Consider the following 17,179-nt stretch of genomic DNA (forward strand, 5'->3'; position numbering starts at 1 on the left):
ATACTAAGAATCTCTTCAGAGTAGAAAACCAAAGTCATTCTAGGAAATCCAACATTGCACAAATCCTGTTTGTCATCATATTTATCGGAATAGGGGGAAGTTTGATGTGTCCCGAGCATCTCTCTCCATTTCTTAAAAGCAGGACATTGAGAACGTGAACTTCTCATAGCATTCACCTCTTTCATTTGGACACTGTGTTTTCTTTTGCTTTGCTTACCATTATAAATCTTCAGCGTACAGCACTCTCCTAGAATACTTTTTGCAAAACTTAATTATTTGAAAAGAGCTCTTTAAGTTTATTTTTTAAATAAAGAAATGCATCTTAGTATATAAAAGAAATAAAAATATATCTTAACAACTTAAAAAAACAGATTATATCACTATTTCTTCTTCTGCACCCCCTATTTTCTATTAATTGTATTATCTTTTTTTCCCTTTCTGGATATTTCCAGAAGAAAAGAGTGCTCTGCACACTATTTCTGGAAAGCACAAGATTAGCATTTCCAGTTAAAATTTCAGCTGAAACAGAGGCAGTTCTTCTTAAAATTATTTAAGGATGTTGGAGGAACAGAGAAAGAGGGGGAAGGCCATGGACAGATGTCTGCCCATCCCGGGCTGGCCACTGCAATGACAGAACCATTGGCGAAAGAGGAGACAACTGGACGTGTAGCAGACAGTAGGATTGGAAGCCGTGTTGTAGCACTTCGTTTTCAGCGTAAACCAAGATTTAACTTACACAGGAATAGTAACATTGAACTGGTTTAAACTGTGCAGTCCAGAAGCAAATCTGATACAACAATTATACTGGCAACAGTCTAGAGACTGCAGAACTCTTCGGAGCAGGGCTCCCCCAGCTGACATTGCTCCATGGCCCACAGGGCAGTAAAGCTGTAGGGATTGTCACAGACAGTTTCATCATGAAGTACTTTGAGTTCTTTTGAAAATTCAGTCAAAAAGATAGCACTACTTTTCCCAAACTGCAAATGCCCTCCATATCCATAAAGCAAATAACGTGCACGCAGTTTACAGATTCCTCGCTGTTGTGCCCTGGCTCCTCTAAACAAGAACCATTTCTCAGACTCCTCTGGACATGCACACTATCAAATTAACAAGCACAGAACTGTGACAGCAAATTGCACGTTGATGATCCAAAAGAAGAGAAGCAAATATTTGATTGGAATGACCAGTTGTTTTTCTTGCGCTTACTCTACGCAAAGCAATGTTCACAGTTTTAAGAGATATAGCAATTGATCAAATCTATCAAGGAAATCCTAGCAGATTTTCTTTCACTATAAGATTAAGGTAGTTTTCAGCTAATAATTCACAAGTAGAATGAAGTAGTTATTGAATGAGTAACACGTATTCAGACAGTATGCAAAACTGACAACTTCAGATCTTTTCCAGCACAAAGTAAAGAACCAGAAAAATGAGGCCTGCACAGAATTCGAAATTCCACGGACTGCTGAATGAACTAATGCTGATAACGTCTATTAGATAGCATTATATTGTCCAACTACTCAGAGAATTTCTACAACTAAAAGCAACTTGAGTTCCTTTGCAGGAAAAGTAGTTTTCATCCTGCAGCTCCTGAACTAGGAGCTTCTTATAAAGTAAGTGTGTGATAAAGAACGTGCCATTACATTAAAATGTTTTAATTAAAGGTACAAAACACATTACCTTAATTTTTATTTAAAAATGCTACTGAAAACAGAAGTTATTTGTAGACCAGCTCCGTTTGGAAGAACAGTCTTTACCTGCAAAGCATCCCTTGCCAATATTAACTCTTGGCTTTCAGACACACAGCCGGCTGTCTTCCGACCAAGTTCCTACTTGACTTTTAGGGGAGCAGAGGAGAGAATAAACTAAAAGGTTGAATTTTTAAAAAGTTCATGCTGTAAGCTTATGGGGGAGGGGGAGAGTTAAAAATATGATTCAGTTTCTTTTTTAAAGATCATTGAGGAGATAATTGAATTTCACACTCCAAGACACTTCTACTTCCTTGCTGTTGCACCAAGAGGTTGTTCTCAATGCCTTTGCCTCAGCAGTGCACTCAGATTGTATCTTCTTGCTCACTTAACATTTATGTACAGTGTTTTTGGAAGGAAGCGTTTCCAGTGATACCACCCAACAACGTGGACTTCTATCCACAGAAACACTTATTTGGAGAAAATAGTGATGCATTATTTTACAGTGATCTACTGTTCAAGAATCAATGTTTTCATCCCAGTTTAGTAACTTCTAATACGAATGCTTTACTTTACAGATTTTCCCCTGGATTTCTTGGTTCTTCTCTTAGTGAGAAGAATGGGTTTTTAACGAGAAGAGCACTGCAAGTGCACTCTCAGAGAGGGGATTTGCAGAGAAAACAGACATATTCTGTCATTATGTGTACATTGTGTACATTCTGTGTACAGAAGCCATGAAGCTCAATGAGATTTTTTTTTTTTTGCCAGTAATGACAAAAAAAGACAGAATAAAGCCTGAGCTACCTCTAGGCTTTGTGCTTTGACTATAAGTACATTTATGATGTACAGGTAGCAGGGCACACCACATACCACAGGGAAAAAAAAAAGGTAGCATCAACTACTGCCACAACAGGCATGATCTACTCAACGCTCCATTATCTTCAAATGCAGCATTTGATAAGCAAAAACTTCCTTCCTGTTCCTTTCACTACGGACAGCAGTGGCTTTACTGCAGTAAACGCAGCTTTCCAGACAAACCTGCTCGTCACAAGGAGGTTCTGATCATTTTCACTAACTGAAGCAAAAATACCAAGATAAGCAGCAAGGGATACAGATAAAGAGCTTACAAATTTTCACAGATTTTACATTACATTTCACTACAACATCCTGAAGCTTCATCAACATGACTGGTCTTGTTACTTTTTCCTGTAGTCATAATTAGCTAACTTATGACTAATTAACAGTTAACTTGATTCAACAACCACAATGACAAAGGACAATCCTTCCCAGGGGCGAGTCAGGTAAAGTTAATGAACAAGTACATCCCACAGCTTAAGTCATAAATACCCACAGGAACACCTATTATGACATCTGACATAGATGATTGACATTTTAGCTTAAGTTTCAAGCAGAAATCCAAATTCCACTTCAAAAATAATTTTTCACTTTTAGAAGTTGTATCACTCAGTAAGGGTAGCATTGCATTACCCATGACTTACTTTGTCAAAATCTCAAAGAGTGTGCCATCATGGAGCAGAGGGAAAACAACAGGGATAAAACCCTGCTCTTACATGAACTGAAGATCATTTAACAAAACATAGACCTAAACCCACTGCAGAATTCATTGCTTGCCACATGGGCAGAGTCAGCCCATCTGTATGAGCTGAAGTATACCTACAACCAAATTTGAGACATGACTTTCATTTATCTAAGGGATCTCTTCTATTCAGAGGATGCGAGTATCTTTAAAATGATGGATAGGACAACTTTTATTTCGGAAGACATTCTAAAGTGACTGTGCAAGTTAGAGACTAAATACAGATTAGAATATTAGTGTAATTCCAATACTAAGCAGCTTTCAGAAAAATCCGTTATTACACATCGTTTTTTAATCGACATCGACAGAAGATAAAACAAATTTGATGGTTTCAGTCTGGCAGACATTTATCAGCATAAACAACTCTGTGATTGCATACTAATGACAACTGCTGTCCAGGAATGACTTCAAACCGGAGAAAATAGAGACCCAGGTGTGAGCGTCAGAAGCCAGCTGTTCTCCTTTAAAGGAGGCTCTGCCAATGTATTAGGGACAGCATTATGTAGTAGACATTAACAAGAGAAAAATTGGAAAAATAATCTAAAATTATTTTAAAAGACAAAATTAGGATCTATTGAAAAATTTAGAATTCAATGTTTACAGTGACTGCTGTAGAGTAGAAAGAAGGGAAATAAAATCCCTAAATTTTGCTTAAAGATTTGGTAAGATTACAATATATACTAAAAAAAATACAAAACAATTGTTCAAATAATTACGAAGATATCACCACAAGTGAAATTCTCAAAGGCATGTCTAATAGCTATATTTTCTGACTCCATCTGGGATATCTCAGAAATGATCAACCAGTTTGGTGAGGCAAATAAAACAACAGGTTATGTACTTGTTGAACAAGAAGCATAACCATTCCTGTGTGCATAGTTGATTGAGACAAAACTCAATAAATGTAGTCTTAATGTACATATGCCTGTGCCAGGCAATTTCAAATCACATCAGCATTTAAAGTGACGGTAAATTTTGCCTGCTGACAAGCTGACTCACCATCTGCACAAAGCTATTTACCTTCTACTGACAGAAACAACTCATCCATCTTGTCTTCCTTGGTCCCTTTAAACAACCAATATTTTCCTTTAAAACGTTTTGGATAATAAACATTCCCATTTAAATTTAAAGCAAAACTGTATGTCAGAAAGCATAAAGTAATTCCTACTCTAACAAGAACTAATGCAGACAAAATGCAGAGATCACAGTAAAAATCTCGCATTCCGGCTGCAAGGAACACACTCTTCTCCCACTTACGTAAAGCAATTGCTCCAAATGACATTTGCTTAAGGGTTGACTTCCACTGATCTAAGTACAACAGAACTGAAGAATGTAATTCCATCTTTGCTTTTGGAGCACAAGCAAATCTTGCTACACTTTTCAGATCAACTTGAAGCTCAAACCATGTCCAGCTCCCTCTCACAGGGTTTCCAGGAAATGAAAACAATGCAGCCCTAAGAGAAGCCGCATAATATACACAGTAGACATCGGTTAAAAACATCAACTGCAGCATTTTTGTCAAGCTTTTCATTTTGATAAGAACCTTACTAAATAGAAAATGCAATTCTGTTATTTGCCTAACATTCAGGAGGCTGAACAATTAACTACATTGCCCCTTCCTCAAATGCAAACAATTCACGCTGTAAGAGTATGACTACCGCAGTATATCAACATTTTATTCACTCTTTAAAACATGAATATTTAAACAGAAGACATTTTTCCCCATGCAGAAGCCTAAATAGAAGCTCTTATCTGAAAAAGTAAAAGCTGTTATTTTTTTTTTTTTTCCAAGAGGCTTCAGACTGTATAGAGATAGTTACATACACTGGCATCTCAAATGAGAGGGCACCATACATACATGTAATTGGTTGCTTTTTCTTTTCCTCAGCAGTCTGTACAAAACGTGAAAATGTGCCTGCTTCTTACTAGCCATTAAAAGGCAGTGGTTGCACCATACTGTGATTTGGGGAGCTGAAGAAAATAGCCAGAACTGACTGATATCTGATAAACAGTAACAGGAGTCAGTTTATTGCACCAATCGTTAAATAATGGTGCTGATTATAAGGCTGCTAACTGCAGATGCTGTAATTGTCTGTCATAAATCTTAGTCATTTGTGACAGGAGCACAATGAAAGAGAGCATCTGCTTGAGGGCAAATGACTTCTGATAAATATCAGCTCTGCTAAAATGTACTTGGATGTGTCTCAATATTTTGGAGAGCCATTCATGTTGCTTCCACAAATGTGAAGTTATTATTGGTTTGTATTGATTTTGCCACCTTGGGTTTTTTTTCTTTTTAAAGAGACAGAGTCAGAGAGTGACTCAAGGTTGAGCTGAATTGAATCTCAGCTTTTTATCTGATCTACTCATTCCTCTCAAATGCATGTTTGAGTGGGGAAAAAAAATCTCACTTTTTCAGATGATTGCTGTGCAGAAACACAGCCTAGGAAATTCAATATGTAGTTCAGCTTTTAATTCCTCCCCCCCCCACCCTCCTAGAATCTCCTCCTTGCTAAAGGTAAAGAAACATTTTTAAGGCTGTTTTAACATAATATTTTGAAGAATTACAACAGTTGAAGAATCTGATATTAAGCTATTTCTGGAGGATAATAAAAAGCAAATTTCAAAAGCTATCAGAAAGTAAACTTCCAGTTCTTACAATAATTAATATGTTTCCACTTTCTGCCCAAGCCGTAACAATAAAATGAAGAACTAAATTGTACTGTTGCAGCTCATACTGAACAGTGCTTTAGCTCTTGACTTCATAAATCACTCAGCAGTCTCACTGGAGTCTAGTCACCATCGATGAAAGCTGCACATGTACACACTGATACTTAAATACACATCATCTACATTCCACACTTAAATAAAGAGGGTAAAATTGAACTTGAAATTTTAAATGAGGAATTTTACTGATGACTGAACAAACATCCTCTTTTAAACATTATTACTTGCATAATTCAATTAACATTGCTAAACCTTTGTTATGCACCTGTAATTCTACCAGAGCAGTCTGCTTCACAGCATAACCACATATGTTGTTAAAACAGGCAAAACTCCCACATTGAAGGAGCCAAGTTTGGTGAAATAACCTGATTAAAGCTACATCATGGAAGTCTGACCCGCACCATTTATTAGACAGGGCATCGCCTTAGAATTGCACATTGTTCACCATTTAAACACTGAAGACACCAGACTATCACAGCCCAAATAGAATCATGTACTCTTATGACTGTCTACCTTGATTCTGACTAAGCTGTAATATTAAAGCCACTGGGTTTGTTTGGTTTTTTTCATCCCACATTTTTTTCCCTCACTCCACGATCTCCTTATTCTTCTACACTGTCGAAACATTAGCTGTAGACATTTCAGGACAATCGCCAACTTCTGTACACAGTATCAAAACACACCTGATAACTGAAGTACAGCAGAGAAAGCTCTGATTAGCAGAAGCTACTAGCAGAGTAGTTTCCCATGCCCAAAACAACAACAACTGCTTCTTCCCCTTCTTGCTGCTGGTACCCATGCAGCAGCAGCAGCCTGGCACTATGCACAACTGAGGTCACCACCCATGGACTTCCCTTGCCAAAACAGCCCCAGCCCTGTTCTGACACAGGTCTTAAAATCCAAGCGTAGGCTGCAATTATCAAATGCCAGTGAGTGCTTGAGGACATGTTTAAAAAACATAAATGAGGGTAAATGCTTAAGTACATGTCAGAAATCAAGGAGTTATAAATTATTTTTCCTCATATTTAGCAATGTGAGTAAAAATATTCAGTTTTGTTATCTTTTATAAGATTGAATCAAGCTATCATCATCTCAGGTAGCATACCAAAAAGCAAACATAAGCATAACATTTGAGCATTTTCTTGAGCCATCTTTAGGACTCTGAATCATTTTTAGTCAGAAAGACTTGAATCTTGTACCACTTCCCTCATAAAGATGGACGTCTACTATGAAGTTCACAGTTATAGAACATGTAAAAAAGTAAGAAGATTATCATACTCTCCTCAACTTCCACAGCAAACACCAAATCAAAGACAAAATGGCTGCACTCAGACAAAAATTTGGACATAAAATGGAGTTTAAAGGACTGAACAATGCATATGTAAATACACAAAAATCTGGTAAAGAAGAATCAGTACGCTTTTTGTAAAAGGAAGGAACACTTCGAAAAACACCAAGAAATTTCTGAAGTCAACAATTATATACACAAAAAAACCCTAAATATTGTCTTGAAATTCAATAATGTTTTTGGTGAAGATCAGCATTGAAGTCCTTTAAAGAAACTAAGTTGCCATGAGAGAAAAAGAAAGGTTCTCAGATGCATAATAAATGAATCTAAAAGAAGCAGCAGTAAAATAAAAATAAAAGAGAAGAAGGAACGGATAATTTTCATAGCAGTTTGAGGTCAGCAACAGCAGGTCAGGAAGATGCTGTGAGGCCCAAACTATTTGTAGCATTTGAAGAAACTTGACAGTTAAAATTTATGAGAAAAAAATCCCTAATTTATACAAGACTGTTACAGCACCAAATGAGTGAGCAATGGAAGGGCAAATCAAATTTATTCTGGATAAAAGTTAATGAAATACTGGCGAGGAAAGTGCAATCTCACAGTAAACCGAATTTTTCAGAGCAAGCTAAAAAAAAGTGGTCAGAAAATGACAGTGCTTTTGTAGCTTAAATACAAAACACAGTTTTGCCCTTTCCCTTCCAAAAAATGCATTGAATAAAACCAGTAAAGGTGTAGAGCATGCTGTAAAGCCAGTGAAAATACCCAATAGAGTCTAGAGATTGGGAAGGTTGAAAAGTTACAAACCTGAATATATATTCTACAGAACACATGAAAAAGTAGGATAAAAATCCACTGAAGTTTACATGAAAAACATTACAGTTTCAGACTGTCACAGTGAAACTACTGAAAGCCGGGGAAGTTGCAGGAGGAAGCGGAGTGGCAAGAGAGCCTTATTCTTGCGTCCTCTTGGGCATCCACTGGACAGTCAGAAGTAAGACACTGAGCCATCAAAGGGAGCCCGGTTCTTAGTGAAATGGGTTTTATATTTAATGATTTTTTTACTTAATGAAATGGCTGAAAAGAATCCCTCCTTCCCATTACGGTGTGTGTGAACACAAAGAGAAGTTGTTAAAATTTTAACGAGAAAAATGGTTTAATTAATAGATTACTATATTTTATTCCTAAGGAATATTTCCATTCCTTAATTCATCTTCAGTCTCCCAAAATACATTAGATCCCAGTTCGCCTCAGCAAAGTATACAGATGGAAAAGGTTCTGTCCTTTCTTCCCTCTGCTGTATAACTACTTCATTGAGCTGCTTTATTTCCATCACCATTCTGACCAGCAATATGCAGACAGCTTTTTCTTTGTAACCTCATGGATAGAAGAATAACTTGATAAAGGGCATAGTCCTATCAATATTGATACTTCTTGAGATCCTTTAGCATTTGCTTTTTCTCTGCAATCAAGAAAGCTATGATTCTAGCACAAATCGTGTGCCAAATCGCATATTTCTTCCCACAGATCAAGAACAAGCAAGGCTGCTTTCTTGCTATTCGCCATATTTCAATCTTTAAGAAGGAGGGAAGATTTAAATGGGATGTCAGAGGGAAGTTCTTTACTATGAGAGTGGTGAAGTGCTGGAACAGCCCAGAGAGGTTGTAGATGCCCCGTTCCTGAAGGTTTTCATGGCCAGGGTGGATGGGGCCCTGGGCAGCCTGGTCTGGTATTAAATGGGGAGGTTGGTGGCCCTGCATGTGGCGGGGGGGCTGGAGATTCACGATCTTTTAGGTCTCTTTCAACCCAGGCTGTTCTATGATTCAAGCACCATCAACACCAGCAGCAACTCCATTCCAACACACCCAACTAACAATGCCTTGAATGTTTTCACAAAGCCCCTATGGAAACCATGCAAATGACTCTGCTGTTGAACTAGACGTTTCTACTTTTTCCTCCCCAAGCACTCAACTGTCAGCCTAGTGGATGCTCACAGCAGTTCTTCCACAGGTTTTAGCTACGGTACATCACTTACAGTTGAAGGCACACCAAAACATTTTCAGGCCTGCAGACAATTGTATTTATTGCAGTTTCTTTAAAAGAAAGGACGACTATGAATGCTTTGCTTTAAGCTGAGAAATATTAGTAGCGGAGAGGAAAGAAGTTTTGGTTATTTTAGGAGCAGTCCAAGGTCTTTATGAACATGAACAGAAACTCACTTGTCTTTGTCAAGATTTCACATCAAGTAATTACTCGTCACCATTAAATTAACAGATCTTTTTCAGAACAATTCACATACAAACTTACACGCCACAGGTATAGCATACCTTATTTATTCATTTATTTTCTTAAGCTTCAGTAACAACCCATCCTCTCAAGATGCTTCTACTTTTATCAGTTAAACCCAGCACGCTCTGGCCTTGAAGCTCATTTGAGATGAGCTTTAAGCAGTGACTGTGCAATAGCCATCTCAGGGCAGATGCACCACTGCTGCTGGAATGCCAGCAGACCAGCAGGATGTGCCACACAGCTGTGAGGCCACGTGGGCATTCACACATCCAGAGCACGAAGCCTATCCTACGGGCACTCAACGGGTTAAAGCCACTGCAATATGCATTAAGCACGTTTCAAGTCAGCAGGGAGCCAGCCTAAGATGTCCTCAAAACCTAATTTGATAGATATTATGCCATATGCTGCTGCAAGTAGTTAGCAGTGAAGAAAGTAAAAATTTTATGGATGAGTAAAGTAGGAGCTCTTATGGATGGAGTGTTTTTAAATCAGGTGTATAATTTACCTACCGTCAGACCACATGTAGAGTGCATTACTCAATTGAACTTGCAGGCAGATAGGAAGGCAGTTTCTTTTAATAAGCACTTCTTCAACTTATTGGCTCTACAATTACTTGCACCAATTACCAGCAGCTGCTGCCTGTTTGGTGTTTTATCTTAGACAAGGAGTTACATTAGTTTCTAATCAACAAACCATTCAAGGACTCTTTAAAAATATTTAAACTTAATTCCAAATAAATGAGGAAATTAACTGAAATAGTGGATATTTTCATTGTAGTACTTCAATTTTACGTAGGTTCTTCTCCAAACAGACACTGATGTAATATCAATCTTTTAAAATTCTATATAGCCAAGAATATACACTGTAAAATATTTGATGGACTTGTAAATGCCTTTAGTACACCTAGCATCGAAACTGACCTTACTAACCATATATGCTTGAGATTATACAGTTATTGCTTTTTATAAAACATTAAGCTTATCACAGAAAAGATTATGCTTTAAGACCTTTATGTCTGGTTCAAGTCTTGCAACTTTCTCCATTAACTAACTGTATGCTCTATATATAAGGGACTGACTAACATACCAAGATAAACATTCCCAGAGAAAACATTTTAATACTCCCTAAGCAAGTGAAAAACCCTTTGTGATATGAAGGATTATTGTTTTTCATCTCTACATTTTCAAAATTATACTTCCAGATTTTCCAGGCAATTCAGACACTTGAAGAACATTTTCCTGCAAGAAAGCCAGTATTTCTCTTGTGAGTTTTCTTCTCAAACAACTATAGAGGAGGAAAAGAATAAAGCAAATAATTTAGGTCTGTAAGTAGCAGAAGCAGTTGAAAAACTAAAATGCACTGTAATTATAGACTCAGTATCTGTAAATAAAAGTAACAATTAATAAGAAAGCAGCATGTCAGCTAAGCTATTCCAGCTGAGGCCTTGACTAAATTACCAAATTGCCACCTCTACTGTTTACATTGGAAGTTTCTACCAATGAAAGAACAGTAAACTACCTGGAGTTCTCCTGGTGGTCTGTGCCACTGACTCCCCAGGACAAATGCTAGAAACAGGTAACCTTATGTAGACCTGGTACAACTTAAGAGGCTGCAGGGTACAATTCTTGCTGTTCTGTAAACAGCCTTGGTCATGACAAATTCTTGAGGGGTCCACCTTTCCAGGGAGCATTCTATCCTTACTACGAGAACAGCCAAAGAAAAAAATAACAACTATTATACACCTTTAAGTTCTTATACCAAACAGCTCTGTGTTCATCTCCTCAAGTACGTGACATCATAATATACTTGAGAAGCATGCTAAGTTTGTAATCTGAATTTATGTCACTGGAGTAGGTGTTACTAACATTCAGTATTCACTTCATACTGTGTATCAATCCACACAGAACAGTTAGCTGAAAAAAAGGTTCTTTCTGTGTAAAACAAACAAACAAACTTTCTTGTTCCTAGGATTCCAAAGCTGTCAGAACAAGCAGTTTCTATGCTTTCTATGAAATAAATCTAAATAGGACAACCTGGTTGTTCCACATCATCAATTGAAAGAAAATCAACTCTCTCTATTCCTTTTTAGAGGCCTCAAAGTCAAAATCTCACATAATAAAGGAGTTCTCTGCTAGTAAGGATTAGGATATTAGAAATAATTTCAGACCCCAGTTCCAGAGGTGCCTTTAGTGTACCACACTGAAAGATGGACTTGGAACAGAAATCACTGAATGATCGAGGTCACAAGAAACTTTGGAGGTGGTCAGCTAATATTTCCCAAAACAAAACATCCGAGTTGGTCTTGAACCAATTTGTGCTGAAAATGGCAGTGAAAAAAATGGGGAAGTTAATCTACAAATGAACAGATCTGTTCAGCCACTACAGTGAGTATCACTTGAAAACAAGTTTCTGATTAAACACCAACACGTATCCAAAGTTTTTGCCTGTATATCCTTCCTTGCTCTTCTCCAAAGGCACGTTAAACTTATATAGGGATAGTGCCACATTCTAGGACTTTCCTAAAGGTGTGCAAAAAGGCCTTCTTCATTCTTCCAAAAATAAAAGATTGCCATTCTCCATAGAAAAGGAAGATCCTGGTCTCTGTCCACTACATTCAGTATGTAGTTTTTTAACACTCATAGTACAATAAAGCCACTCAAGTCCAATAAAGAGTTTGCTATTAGAATTAAGAAATACATCACGTTTTTATTGTGACTTCCTTTAGCTCATGCAGCTAACTTGCACATCATCCAAATTTCTGATCTCTCACAGATGGGAAAATCTAACCCTCTCAGGACTTAGTCAGATTTTCACATCAATTTGTTTAATTAACACCAAGCTTAATATCTCTCAATTATGACTACAAACACTTCCCTAAAACAAATCAAATTCAGTGACTTACAAAAACAAAAGCAGCAGAAAAAAAAATAAATCTGACATTTAAAAAATCAGAACACAATGCCAAAAGACAGCAGGACAGTAACTACTGTTTCTCTCGCTAACACACTACAGCACTCAGCAACCCATAGGAGGATCTTACCAAATCTGTTACACGTAAATATTATACGCAACCATCTAAAAGCATTCAATCATCACTGGAATATACAGTTAACACATATAGAATTTCAGACACAACTACAAATACTGCTAGAGCGTTGCTTGTGAAGAGCATGCAGACCATGCAAACAGAAGTACAACAATACAATGTCACTAATCTCCCATAGCTTGATAGCCGTAACTGGATAACAGTGTGCTGCCTGCTGAATCAAAAAACACTCTGATGCAATTACGTACAGTGCAAATACCTGAAGGCAAGAAATGAACTATACTGTGATACAGCTTTCTACAGAAGATGTTGCCAGCCGAAAGGGACTTTAAGTTAAAGCAAGCACTTTTAATTAACTGCATCACGTTCAATACAAATACCAGTCAGAAAACAACAGCATCAAACCTTAAGCATGGACATATCTGAATTTCACCAATCAAGGACCTATTCCTGCAGACTTCTTGCCCACCATGCTCCCAGTAATCAGTAGCACAAAAAACCAAAGCAGTAGCAATCAGATCTATTTCCTAGCTTCTTCAGTCTTATATCAAAAGCCTATTGACACTTTATCAAAATTAGAAGCTGTTTTGATGATTTTGATAAAGAAAGACAATCCCAGATGACGGAGGCACCTGAATAGCAGCTACACTGGACTTAAATTGTCACCCTTTTGGCAATTCAACATATATTTACTGCTCAACCAATATGAGCAGTTTGAGAAAATCTAAGACAAGTAAATATCTAGGTCAATTTCTAAGCTTTGACTCTCCCAGAAGCACCAGAGGTCCTCAGACAGCAGAACTCATAAACCACCCACAAAACCAAACTAAACTTTACTATAAAACTAAAAAAAGAAGTCCAACTTAATATGAAGGACTCTTGTGCTGAGACCGCATGGGAAAACAAAAACCAAACTCTCTCTTGGGATTCTTGACAAATGTGATGTGGGACATCAGGTCCAATGAACCTCATTAAGTAACTCATGCTCAAGAAAGAAAAAGGAGGAGGATGGATGGAAAGAGAGTATCAAGTTTTTAGCTACTTTAGTCTAATGAGAATTTATAGACATTGGCATTTGGTTTAATTTACACTGATGCTTAACTTTTCTTTTTAAACTTTTAAATAGCGATCCTTATTAAGCACACATCTGTGATTCTTCTCACTGCCAGATATAGGAGTATCTTTCATAGACATGTTTCATAAAGCTAGCATTTGTAAGAAAGATTTCACTCTTTAAAATGAGAGCTTTTTAGCATGATGGAAAGTTTTCTTTTAAGAACTGGAATTAACATGCACTGCATATCATGTGTTGTGAAATAGGCAGCGCGTCATTATCACCTCCTACTCAGAACCATCCTAACTACAACCTCAGTATTTGGGTAGCTAATTAACGACCTACTTTACTATACTGTAAAGAAGAGATTGTCACGTTATTTCAAGTGTTTTTTAACAGCCTTTGAACACTAACTACTAAATTTGTTTACACTATTTAAAGAAGAAAAAGAATTTATAAATCTTCAAGAGCCTAGAAATGGAAAAGATATGTAATTTAATTTAAAACTTTTAAACATATATAGATGTTTATATATATATATATATTTTTTTTTTAATAAACCCAATGGCCTTTCTCTATAAGCTGCTTGTTTTAATCAATTTGGAAGTTACAATAGGAGCACTTCTCATGTTCCCTCTCCTTCCCAATTTCAACTTCACTTCAACTGACGACAAAAGCAAAAAAGCAGCATTAGAAAATTTTACTTGCCAGTCAATTTATCAGTACATTGAAGCAAAGATGTAAAAGCAGTAAAGCAACAAGATTCTAAACCCTTAGTTGAGCAACTATGAAGTAACTATTACAAGGAAGACTGACGCAGCTATTAGTACAACTTTTTTCATGATCACATGGCCAAATGGGGCCATAATTTTCTCACAGCTCAATGACTCCAGTGTTTTCAGACACGAGAAGTAGGCATGCCTGTACTTACAAACTGTACAGCACAAGGCACTTAATATGAGCATTTATGCACTGAGATAGTACAGCAGGTTTTGGATCTCTGCATTATTTTTTGATGAGTGCCTACATTACGTAGCCTCAATATCTTATTATGTCCAATGCAACCTTACATAATTCAAACTGATTATAACTGTTTCATCAAAGCAAATCCGTCAACACAGCAGTCATTCTAGTTGGAGAAGATGAGGTGGAAGGCTTCACCTTTACTAATTTTTTGTCCCCCAAATACTACTTTTAATAGAGTTGAAAGAGTTTCTGTGATTCTAAATTCTGATGCTATAGGTAAGAATAGGTGAAAGAACAACAAATGTTTTTAAGGACCAAAAGTTACAAAGAGATTTGGTTTTACAGTCAAGAGTTTTGAGAAGTCAAACCACACAATGTGCCAGAGATGTACCAAAACTGCTCGAGCTATTAGACTACTAATAAATGAGATAATCCAGGTACTAAGAAACCTCTTATGTACAGCTTGAGAGCCATTCTAATAAATAATTCAATCTCCATCATAAAACTTGCTTAGAGGACTTACTGAAGATATTCCATGCAACTATATATACAGCATTTAGTCAGCAAAACTTTCTTTAAAACACATCAGATTTTCTCAGGATCTGGATACAAAAGCAGTTTGGAAGAAAGCAAGCTGGCCCAAAACTTTACTTGAGTTGCACTCTATATGACATTGGACATAACCGGACCAAGCAAACTCTTGGTTAACACCCAATTCTTTTTCCAGTGTAGTGGTATACCTGGTAGGAGCACACATACATAATTTACTTACTGAGGAAATGTAAAAGGGCTGACAATACCAAGTACACTGTTCCAAACTGAAGTTAAAAAGCAGTTTAATTTTGAAATAAGCACCGAGGTTCAATCCATTTATCATTCTACTTCATGAAAGGGGAAAAAAAAAAAAAAAAAGCCTAATTAGTTTATCTTACATAAAATAAATAAGTTTACAGAAATTTACTTACTGCACTGATTGTTTTGCATTGCGAGATAATTGTGTCATTATCATCTCCACTGAATGGAGAAATGCATTTGGTTGTTACTACTGCATCAGAGTATTATTCTGCATTGTTTTCCATTAGCAGAATTTCAGCCATCCCAGAATGCATTCAGACAGTGGTTCATTTTAAAAAAATTCATTTTAAACCTCATGTATTGATTTCTTAAACCACCACATACAGTCTGACCAACTACTTCCTCCTGTTGGACTACAGCAGCTTCCTGGAAGGCCATGGGTAGGCATCTGTAGCAACTGGACAGATCAATATAATGGGAAAGACATTACAACAGAGGTGTGACGATAGAAGGATAGGCACAACAGAAGGGTGCTCTGAAGGAAGGGAAGAAAATCACTCACCCCATCAGAAGATTCTAGGTTCATAGGAGAAAGCTTCACCAAAGAGGGATCTTCAGAAAGAGATTCTTCCCCAGTGGCAGTCAGCCCTTAAATGAGGTATAATGAGGCCAGCCTTCACCCCTTCCAATTGCACAGATGAATTGCCTTCACCTGTGCTCCTAGGGCTGACCAAATCCTCTCCCCATGTGCTCTATCAGTGGTTCAGGCCATGACTCAACAGTTTCTATGCAGCATCTGAAGATGTAATTCTACTGTTAGCTGCTGAGAGCAGCAGTTATAATCCAGAAGTCACAGTTGTCACATTCAGAGACTCCTTTTCCCCTTCGTCCTTTTTATCATTCCATGCTGATTAACCAAAGCTTGCGTCTTTTCCACACTGCATCTGTTACAGAACACTGTGAACTCCATTTTTCTCAGGCCTGTTATGTTTCCAGAATGGTTTCAGTGCTGACTCTGATGTTTCAAAACATGTTGATATTTTTCTTGATAGGTATTGTGCAGAATTCCAAAACGCACCAAAATCAGCAGCAGTTCTCCTCTACCTACCTCTTTACCTCTTTATTCTGAACACAACAGCTTCTCTGTCCTTAAGACACAATATATTGTAAGAAGCACAAAGGAATGCCCTAGAAAAAAGAAGTCTAAAAAACCATGTAGAACTAGATCCTACAAAGACTGAGAATCCTGCTCCCATCAGGACAGGCGCAAGTAAAAGTTCACTGATAAAACTCAATGTTAATACTTGCAGAACCTAAAAAACTATGCTTTCTTAGCTGCAAGATTTTGACTCATTTAAGTTCATTACAAACAAAAAAGTTTTTGTGTGAGGGACTTCTTTAATTCGCAATGCCATAAATTAAACAACAGCAAATATTACTTTAGGGGAAGCAAATGAACACATGCATTCAATAATGTTTAATAACAAAGCATTAGAGCTGCGCTCACCCAGCATACGCTTATTCATATGGCAAATCTAGCATAAACAATTAGTCTTGACTTCAGAAACCAGAACCTGTTGATTTTTGGTCAACTTAGTTACTAAAATATCAGATCCTGAAACATCCTGATTTTTTTCCTAGCTTTAGATACCCAGAAAACCTTAATCATGTTCTTGTGCATTATTACAGTATTCTCTAACTGTTGTTATAACAGCCTTATTTCTTCACTAATTGC

The 17,179-nt window shown here is 37.1% G+C and overlaps 1 long non-coding RNA gene across 7 annotated transcripts in view; it reads right to left on the reverse strand.

Moving 5' to 3' along the window:
* LOC128082703 (uncharacterized) overlaps window positions 1-17,179 on the reverse strand; it is a 248,835-nt gene that overhangs the window by 190,001 nt on the left and 41,655 nt on the right. The window lies entirely within an intron of this gene.

The sequence above is a fragment of the Tympanuchus pallidicinctus genome, unplaced genomic scaffold (genome assembly GCF_026119805.1).
Source record: "Tympanuchus pallidicinctus isolate F22 unplaced genomic scaffold, pur_lepc_1.0 scaffold22, whole genome shotgun sequence".
Taxonomy (NCBI): Eukaryota; Metazoa; Chordata; class Aves; order Galliformes; family Phasianidae; genus Tympanuchus; species Tympanuchus pallidicinctus.